A 10,026-nucleotide genomic window follows, 5' to 3' on the forward strand; every position below is an offset into this window, starting at 1 on the left:
CAGGGAGATACTTGTCTAAAAAATATTTCCCTTTAACAGAAATTCAAAGTTTACTGAGTATTTTATTTAGTACTTTGTCTGCAAGATTTATGACAGAGAAGGCAATAAAGACACAATTCCATGAGCTTAAAGATTGGGTTCACATTTGCCTTGAATTAATTGGAGTTTAACCTTTTTAAAATTAACAATTTTGAAATTAAAATATAATTACATCATTTTCTTCCTTCCCTGTCCCCGCCTCTAACCCTCTCCCACATTTCCTCCATTCAAGTCCTCCCATGTATCTTTTCACTCTCTCCCTCTTAATTTGACGGCCTGTTTTGTGTCATTATTGATATATAGTCCTCTACTCAATATATATTCATAAATATATAAATACAACATGCTGGGTCCATTTAGTGTAGCTTGTGTGCATATGAGTTAAGGGCTGGCTACTTTGTTTTGGATAACCAATTAGAGGACTAATCCTTGAGAGAATCTAAATTGTCTAATTCTCTTCCCTTTCTCTCTCTTGCAAGTGCCCCGCCCCCTCGTCATTAGTTGCCTGTAGTTCTTGATCTACGAGTGGACTCCTGTGAGAATTCTCATTCATGTATATTGAAATGAATATTATTCAGGCACTGTCTAGGCAAGCATATTGTTATTTTTTAAAATCCCAAAACAAAACAAGAAAATACAAAAACTGGAAATGAATCTGTTCCATTACTGTGGGGAAAGTTTAGGCACTCCTTTCTGGGTGGGTGGCTATGAAAATGGATACTATATAGGACTCCCTCCCCCAATATATCTTTTTCTGGGTACAAAAGGTTTATTGTTTACAAAAATAAGTTAAAAAATTAATCAAGCAACCCCAACACAAGAGCAATGGGTTTATTTTAGGGGGCTCAAGCAAACAATAGACCCAGAGGTGATGGCAGGGCTGCACCTCATAGAGATGCCAGTACACACATGGACCATGGAAGAGCATCATGCTGCAGGCCATTCTTCCATGGTGCACTGCTGACGGGTGACAGTTCTGCCTGCAGGAATAGGCGGGGCGAATCTGGGATGGTGCTGGGGCTATTGGCAGCACTGCTGGCAGGTGCTGTGGGAGGCTTTCAGAGTTCAGAAGTCTCTCCACATTAGTGGGAAAGTCCTCTTGCAGAAACTTTCTGTAGTGTTGGCCTGGCCCTGAAACGGCTTTATGTAGTTTCTCAACCAAGTCACAAAGGCCTCTAACTATAATTTCTTGAATCTGGGGTAGCTGCTCACTGTGGCTCCAGGCAGTGGTGGTGTTATCTGTCACCTTAAGGAATTCTCGATAGTTGCATTTGGGCCTTACGTCAAGTTTATCGTCTACTGTGTCGACTTTCTCATTATACCTTCACTATTGTGCAATAAATGAACAGGCTCCTCAGGATGACGATCATTCTTAAAGACCTTCCCCAAAGTCATCAGAAGCATTGCCGAAGTACTGTTGGGTCTGGATAAGTGGGAAGACAATTCTGGAAACATCCTGTCAATGTGGCTGATGACATCATTTACATATTGTGGTGGCAGAGCCAGAGTGGTGGCTTGAGCCTTCAGTCAACACTTGGCAGACAGGCCCATCTGTTTTGCAGAGCTCCTCAAGGACTATGAATTCAAAAGGCCAGATGCTAGGCCTGTGTGGTACTGCAGTTTGCTGGGCCATTGGTATATGTGTGGAAGTTGGCTATAGAGCAGTGTTCTGTACTGCACAGGATCCAGGCTCAGCAGCCTGGTGTTTGAATAGGGTGGTTCTCTGATGGCTTGCCTACCAAGTTGCTCAGAGGTTCCAGATCATTGAGGCCCTGCTTGACTGGATGGAAGTTGTCCTTGAAGTGTGTGATGAAGGTCTTCTTGTAGCCCTGCCTCATCTCTTGTTGTGCGTGCCATCCTTGAGGCTGGCTAACACTGTTCTCCCTGGAGCAGAGATCTCAATGGTACCAAAGGCCTGCAAAAAGCTCTTCAGGTTTACTCCGACACTCAGAACATCTGCCCTGTGGTTGTCTACTTAAGTCATATCTTAGATGATCACTCTATTTGGGGGCACTTATCAAGTGTCCTACACTTTTCTAAGCAGTTTGTGTATTTTTTATTCTAAGAACCTATGGCTGAGTGCCAATATTAACATTTTAGAAATGAAATTATATAGTTGAGGCTCATGACTTTGGAAATTAAATTAATTTACTCAGCTAAGAGGTAAGAGGCGCAGGGGTCATTGTGGGAGGATTCTAAGTCTATGTGTATGACTGTGTTCTGCATCATTATGAACTGGGAAGGGTTTGAAGTTGGCAGGGGGCCACAGATGAGAAGACAGTGAAGGACAGTAGACAGATGGAAAAGCCATCGTCAAGGGTAATTGCGAGAAATGGCAACAGGGTAAGTTTGAGGAACAGAAAAGTTGGCCAGGTTCACAATGAAGTTTTAAGCTATGTGAGTGGAGAATGATGACAACTTTGACAAGCATAAGAGCATCCAGTGAGAGACGGAACACATGCAAGAGATGGAGTGAGTAACTTGGGTTGGCAGAGGAGGATGAGGGTGAGCTCAGTATCAGTCATGCCCTATAGTAGGCCACTTAATCCCAGATAACCAGAGAGATCACAGGGCCAGAGGTTTGGCAATTCACGGGCACAGATGCAGAGAGAAAAAACTAAGTGTTGCAACAGGCAGAGGAGAATTGGAAGGCATGAAAAACATCAGGTTTAAATTTTCCCAGTCTTGAATTTTTAGAGCTTTTTCTCGCAGGAAAACCACTTCAATCATTTTCGCTGATGATTGGTGCGAGGGTGGAGTGTGAATTATATTGGCTCACCACTTCCCAGTTCAGATTTTATCTTTTGAGCAGTGACACCCACTTTTCTCTCAAGAAAAAGGCAAAACAACTTAAATCACAAAGCATCCAAGAAAAAAAAAAAAAACAAAACCTCTATTCTATTAGTTTCCTCGTTCATTCAAAAATCAAGTGAGCTTAGCATTTTCTTTGTCTTATTTCTGGTTTGTTTTATGATATGCTTAGCATAGTTTTGTTCCTTTTAAGTTGTAAAAGAAGCTTGTGACCAAAAGCCCCATTTTGTGAATGTATGGACACAAAGCCAACCGAATTTTTATTTTTAATACATTTTTCAGTCATGAATGTTTGCATGAATCTTTGCATAATTAATTCAGATTTGCATGAGGGGAGAAGATGGGTCAGATGATGGCACAAGGATTCAGTTCTGCAGCTCAGTGCCTAATGAATCATGCATCTCAAAGTACCAGAGGGTTTCTAAGCACCTGGATTTATAGGGACCTCCTCTCCTCAGCTATATTTACCAGCGCTCCTACTTCAGCTATCTGTTGCTGTTACAGTCACATAATGTAGGCTTTCTGTCTTATGTGTCTTTGCTTCCTTTACCTGTGATAGCTAAGATTTGTCTGTATGTGTCTCTTATTTTATTTAGCTGATATTTTGTGGTACTATAAAAGAATCCCCTCAATGGAGATTAATGTAAGGTCTTTATTGATTCTCATACTGATAAATGATGAATAGATAATGACTGATCTGGCTTTAAAGTACTTACACATACGAGGGACAAGAATGAATTATTCCCAGGTTGATTCAAAGAGACTTTCAAGTGCTGTCTGTGAACCTAGCATCATTATCATCACTTGGAAAGTTTCTTAGAAATTCAGCTTCCTGGGGGTCACCCTAGACTCATGGTATAAGCAATACTGGGAAAAAGTGGGATTAAGCCCACTGATTCTGCTATTAACAAGTGCCTACAATCTTGACTCATATTGAAATTTGAGAACCATTAGGTAACTGAATTTACTCAGCACAAAAGAGAAATAGGACAAAGTTAATACAGCTTATTTTTGCTCAGAAGGTGTTCTCTGGAATTTTTATTAGAAGAAACAGTGTCCTTCCAGTGACCAGAGCTGGGTACATGTGGGACATTTTCTCAACATACCTGGGTCTCATTTTTCTCATCTGCAAAAGTAGTACTTCAAATTGTATAATCACCATGGTTCCCTAACAATGCTAGATTTTGTTCCACCAGTATCTCTTGTGGCTAATAGCATTTATTTATAGGCAGAACGAAGCTGCAGTGATCATCACAAGGGAATGCTAACATATGTACATGACAAAGAGGCCAACATCTGTGTCCTATTTAGCTGAGCATCAAGCACACTTTGTACCAAAAAATTAAGAGGACAAAAAAAGTACAAGTCATGTGTCTAAAAATCAAGGTGTGTGTGTGTGTGTAAGGGTAAACATTTTAGACTTAGAGAGCATTAGTTTCTGTCATGATTAATCAAGTCCTGCCACTGTAATATAAAAACTGCCACCATAAATAATATGTAAAGCAACCCAGCTAACATTCCAAAATTTTTACTTCCAAAACCAGATGGTAGGTTGGATCTAGCACATAAGGAATAGCTTTGCCAACCTCTGGCTAATGTTTCCATTCGTTTTTAAATTAAAACAAGGGACATATATTTTCTGGTTGGTTACTTTACTCATTAATCAAATATTTAATAGCCAGTGCTCTAATAGCCCACTAACTGATCTCGCCTTTAAACTTCCTATCCATATTGCGGTGTTGATCTGTAATCAACCAGCCACCCAAACCACAGGCTTGGACAGATCCATCTCCATGCATGGACCTGCTCGTAACGTCCAGGGGAAGACAGTGTTGGACTTTTACAGACACATTTCTTTTTTAAATAGTTTGTGTTAGCTATTATCATTGTCTCAGTTCATACCAAAAAAGAAAACATTATCTCCAAAGCTATTGCTAATACAGCAATCATTGTACCTGTACATTAACCATTTCTCTGATACATAATTCTTGTCCAAAGGCTATACTTGCAAAGTAAGGGTATAGAAAAATAAAATGTTTCATTTAGTCCTATTCAGCTTTCAAAATGTAGACCACAACTATGACCTTTGGCTACCAAAATTCATGTGCTCTCCCCAACAGTGGAGAGCAGCTGTGTGTCCCTAATTTGTTTAGTTATACACTTTCTACTTAGAACTATCATCATACCCAAGTCCAGGACTTAGCAACCAATATTTACCTCCTAAATTCTTCACTAAACCTCAATGATCCTGGCCACTCTGCTTAGGTAGAATATATTTACTGGAGCAATTCACAGAAATCAGGAAAAATGTATCTTTCACTGGAATGGATGTCTCAAAGGACACAGGCAGATGGAAGAGATGCATGTGGCAAAGGGTGTGGAAAGGGCTACAAGGCTTCCAGGCTCTCCCAGGAGCACCACATTCCAGGAACCCCCATGTGTGCAGCTATCAGAACATCCCATCCTCCCGAATCCATTCCTTTCTGTTTTTTATTAAAATTCAAAGTATTTAGGCATGGTTTTTTTCATGGCCATCAATTGGTAATCAGCTCAAGATTGAACAGGTCTCCCCTCCTCAGAGACCTGTGGCTTTGGCAGAACATTCCAACCCTCTATTCATGTTTTGGTCATTCCCCTGACTAGAGCTACCAAGGGATTGTCTGCCATCAGGTAGCTCATTAATGAATAGGGTCACTCTTAGAACACTAGGTCCTTCAAAGCTTTTAAGTATTTTATTTGCAAAGAGGTCTATTTTTTTTTGTGTGTGTGTTTTCTTTTGTTTCTTCTCTCACTTAGGAGAGTTGTGTGTGTTGCTGGATTGGGACCACATAGTAAAGAATTCAAACATTTTTTGGGTCCACTATGCTTCTCCATTCACTCACAGGAGGTAGTAATCAGGTAAGGCTGATGCTAATATCCTAGCTTTTTGGCCTGTCACATGTGATGTGGTGTGATGTGATGTGTGTGTGTGTGTGTGTGTGTGTGTGTGTGTGTAAATACAAAATTATAGTAGATCATTGATACTCTATTACATGGAAAGTTTTTGATAAGTAGTCTTTCATGGGCCTCCTTCATTTAAAGTCTTAATTGAACAGATTAAAAAGTCATTGTACTTTAGCTGTGATGCATTATGACATATAAGTAATTCAATGAGTGTTTATTAACCTTAATAAGTCTGAATGTAGACACACGAAAGCTCCAGACAATGTCTTAGTTCTTTACTAGGTGGTTGCAACCCAGAAACACATACAACTGACTCTTAAGTGGGAAAAGACAAGAAAAAACCCCACTAGACCTCATTCCAATTATAATAAGAAAACATGTTGGGCAATTTTGAAATCTCCCACCCGTCACTCTGGTCCCAAGTGAAGGCATATGCCAGAGTAGTAACATGAACTGACTCTGAAGTTTGAGTTAGGGTCATGCTATTTCCCCTATATTCTTAACCTTCCACTCTTACATTATCCTTCTGTGCCCACTTAAGATGAGGACTCCACTGACTTTTGACGAATGAAATGCATGAAGCTAGCCAAGTCTTGATCCTTGATGGCTCCACCAACTTAATAAACATCCCATCATTGTGTGCTGAGTGAAAGACAGGCACCATGGAGATGATGACCTGTTGTGTTTTGAAATGATTTATAATAGACCACATTAAATATGAAGAATGAGATAAGACTGAAACGATGTGAATTTTTGTATGTGTCTTCATGTGCCGGAGGCTTCTGAGGCTTGCCTTCCCTGATCAGAGGGTGTCAGTCTTTTATCTGACTTCTTTAAAGATCTTTCATTAGGTAAGCATTTACCTTCAGTTTCATGAATCATGGGTGGTTACTATTATTATCATAAGACATGCTACAGTGATCATCACTCATACTGCCTTCAAACTCATTATGCATGCCAACATAGTACACAGTCATATGGCTTCCTTTCCACCCACACTGGGACTGGCTGATGGTGGCATTTAAATCTCCTAAGAGTAGGTAGTAATCGGGTAAGGCTGATGTTAATATTCTAAGCTTTTGAGCCTGTCACATGTGACCAAACTATCTATAATTTGTACTAGATTCTCAAATAAACTAAGCCCCATTGCTCACAGAATAACCTGCTTGATCATACACTTTCTCCACATGTTGGCTTCTCTGTCTCTCTACTGATGCCCTTTGAGGTCACCTGCAAATAATCTAGCTGTTCTCAAGATTTCTCACATTGGTTTCTGGGGGAACACTTAGCCTAAACAATCTTCCAGTTGTTGCTAATGGAATTCAACAAATCCAGGGGTAACTTTCTTCTTTCCTTGAATTTTACCAGTGAGATAAACTGGGGGGGGGTGTTATACACTACAGATGTGTTCCCCAAAAAACTCTCAAATCTCTACCTACAGAGCATTACAACTGAAACCATTTTTTTTCTGATATGTGAGATGGTTTGTATCTTTGGGGCAAAGACTTTGATTTCCAATTTATGCATCCTATAGGACTTGGAAAATTAAAAAAAAAAAAAAAAAAAGGACAAACCTGCTAACTGAAATTGGTTTGGGGCCATCTCTCTAATACTGAATCTCCTCAGCTGAAGATGCAAAGTCGGAAGCCTCAGTGTTAAATTTATATACCACTTGCTTATCCGAACAAGGGAGGGTGAGTACTCTGAAACCTAGGGGGTTTGTTCTATGTTCCAGAGTTTGATTCCCGCTGTGACCTAACCCATAAATTTGGTGAGATTAGAGTCTCCATTTTATCAGATATGAAAACAACAGCTACAAGGGGTTAAGAAATTTGTCTAAAATCATAGCTGGGAGAGCCAGATTTCTACAGCATATGTCTCTCAAACAAACTTTCACCCTTGAAGAAAACGTTGTTGCTACAGAACACACTCCCTTAGCTATAGTCGCCATGGGCAGTGATGGCTCGTGAGGACTGTGCTGTGAACAGAAGAATGGTAGCACAAGATATCAACTTTTCACCCAAAATAATAAAGACGCTACGTTTGGGGGAAGCTTGCATTACAGAAGACAGATGGCCCGATAGGGAGCATTTGCATCCCTCCAAGTCTCATTTCCTTCATAGAAAATGAAGATGTGGATGAAGTATAACAATTTACCTCTCCACTCTCAGAAACCTTTGCAAATTGTTGTCCTTTTAGTAACAGACAGTGATATCAGTAGCTACCATTTCAGAAACACAACTTGAACATTGGGTTGAAAGATTTGAATTAAAGAGTATATTTGTTGAGTTGAAACTGTTAGGATGGCCATAGTTTAATAACAAAATCGCAGATGTTGAAGCTAATTTAAATAAGCATTCAAAAAGAGAAGAAAATTGTCTCAATTGTCTCTAGTCAAAGGCCATTATCTTTATTAACCACATTGCACACATTGCATTGTATTGACTACTTCCATTTAAATTTTATCAATGGGGAAACAGTTGCAAATTTCTATAGTTTAACTCTGAAATGTTCCTCATAGGCTCATATTCTGAGCACTTACTTGTTCTTTGGCTGGAGAAATCAACACAGTTCAAGAGGAGTTAAAGGAAAAGACTGTAAGGGAGAAGATAGGGATAGTTAGCAGAAATTTAACAGAGGCTCTAGTTGAGTAGATTTAGACTTGTTTTCACCCAGCAGAGTGGAGCCATTGCAGGCACAGGGACAGGATTGTGTTTACAAGTCAAGCCATGGTAGTAGTGGGGTTATTTAATTTTCTAAGGTCTTGTTTTACTGTTTGTCATTTAAAAGTGATTCACATAATGAAAATCTTAATCTAGTTTGAAGACATAAGAATGACAAGTGACTATCAAAGCCAATAAATAGAATCATTTAATTTACAATGGTGACTTTCAATGCAGGTAGAATATACATATTACTAGAGGGATAGTTTTAAAAGCAAATTTATATACAACCAGTTGAATTTTCTCCAGGGGAATTTAGAGATTTCAGACGGTTTCCTGATACAGAAAAATTTGAAGAATCAGTATTGCCAAAACATACAAAAATTTATGCTGTAAGGAAATGTACTGGTTAACATGTATATGACATTGTCTCTATTTGGTATGTTTCTTTCAGCATGAATTTAAATCATCTTCAATGAGCAATAGACACCCATCACAGACTCATAAGGAGAGACGCATCATGGAAGAGAGATTAACACTTATATCAAAACAAGAAGGACACCATTCTTTGAATACCAGATATCAAAATACAAAATTGAGGTTTTTGTTAAATAGCTGCGCCTGAGACTCTTAGTTTTTTGCTGAAGTTGATAAAGGTATAGCATGTTTTCTTTTTGTTTTATTGAAGTCTCAACTTAGAGAACTTCTTTCTAAGATCACATAAGTGCCTGGGAATATTTGGAATCTTTTCTACTACAGTTCTGGTATCCCAAGTGGATAAAACCATAGAAACAATGTGCTGTCATCATAGGACCCTTCCAGATCAGCTGCAGCTCACAGTAGTGCACTGTCAATGGATTTCCCATTTTTGAGGACAGAAGGCGTTTTTTAATGATTTCACTATAAAAACAGCCTCAGCTAAGAGCTTCTATAGCATTGTACTCACTCTCTTTTTTACATTTTAATTTGTTATAATTTATTCAGATTACATGCCGGTTGTTATGCCCTTGCTTGTATCTTCCCTCTTCTGCCTAATTTCCCTCTTCTAGACCTCTGACAGAAGGGGACCTCCTCCTCAACCATATGACCACAGCCTATCAGGTCTCATCAAGATAGCCTGCTTTCCTTTCCTCTGTGTGCCACCAGGCCTCCCCACCAAGAGGAATTGATCAAATCAGGGGCACCAGAGCTCATGTCAGAAGCAGTCCTGCCTCTCCCCACAACCATGGAGAATGAGCAATATCTGAGCAGGGGGGGGGTCTAGATTTCCCTCATGCATTGTCCTTGGTTGGTATAACAGTTTTTGCAGTGCCCGCCCCCGGTTCAGATCCGCAGGCCTTGACGGTCCCCTTGTGAGGCTCCTGAACCCTCTGGGTCTGAACCCTCTGGGTCCTTCCATCACTCCACTCCACCTTGAACATGCCTGATCTAGTCTGATCTCAGAAGCTAAGCAGGGTCGGGGTTTGTTAGCACTTGGATGGGAGCCTGTACTCACTGTTTTGACACTGGGAGAAACTCATAGAAGTAGCCTGTCTCCCCCACGTCAGAATTATTTACTCTTGAATGTTTG

General features: G+C 39.9%; 1 pseudogene; it reads right to left on the reverse strand.

Annotated features, from left to right (window-relative positions):
- Window positions 1–1,104: 1,104 nt before the first annotated feature.
- Window positions 1,105–4,012, reverse strand: LOC127212187 (mediator of RNA polymerase II transcription subunit 27-like; annotated as a pseudogene).
- Between the last annotated feature and the right edge of the window lie 6,014 nt (window positions 4,013–10,026).

The sequence above is a fragment of the Acomys russatus genome, chromosome 30 (genome assembly GCF_903995435.1).
Source record: "Acomys russatus chromosome 30, mAcoRus1.1, whole genome shotgun sequence".
In the NCBI taxonomy this organism is placed as follows: domain Eukaryota; kingdom Metazoa; phylum Chordata; class Mammalia; order Rodentia; family Muridae; genus Acomys; species Acomys russatus.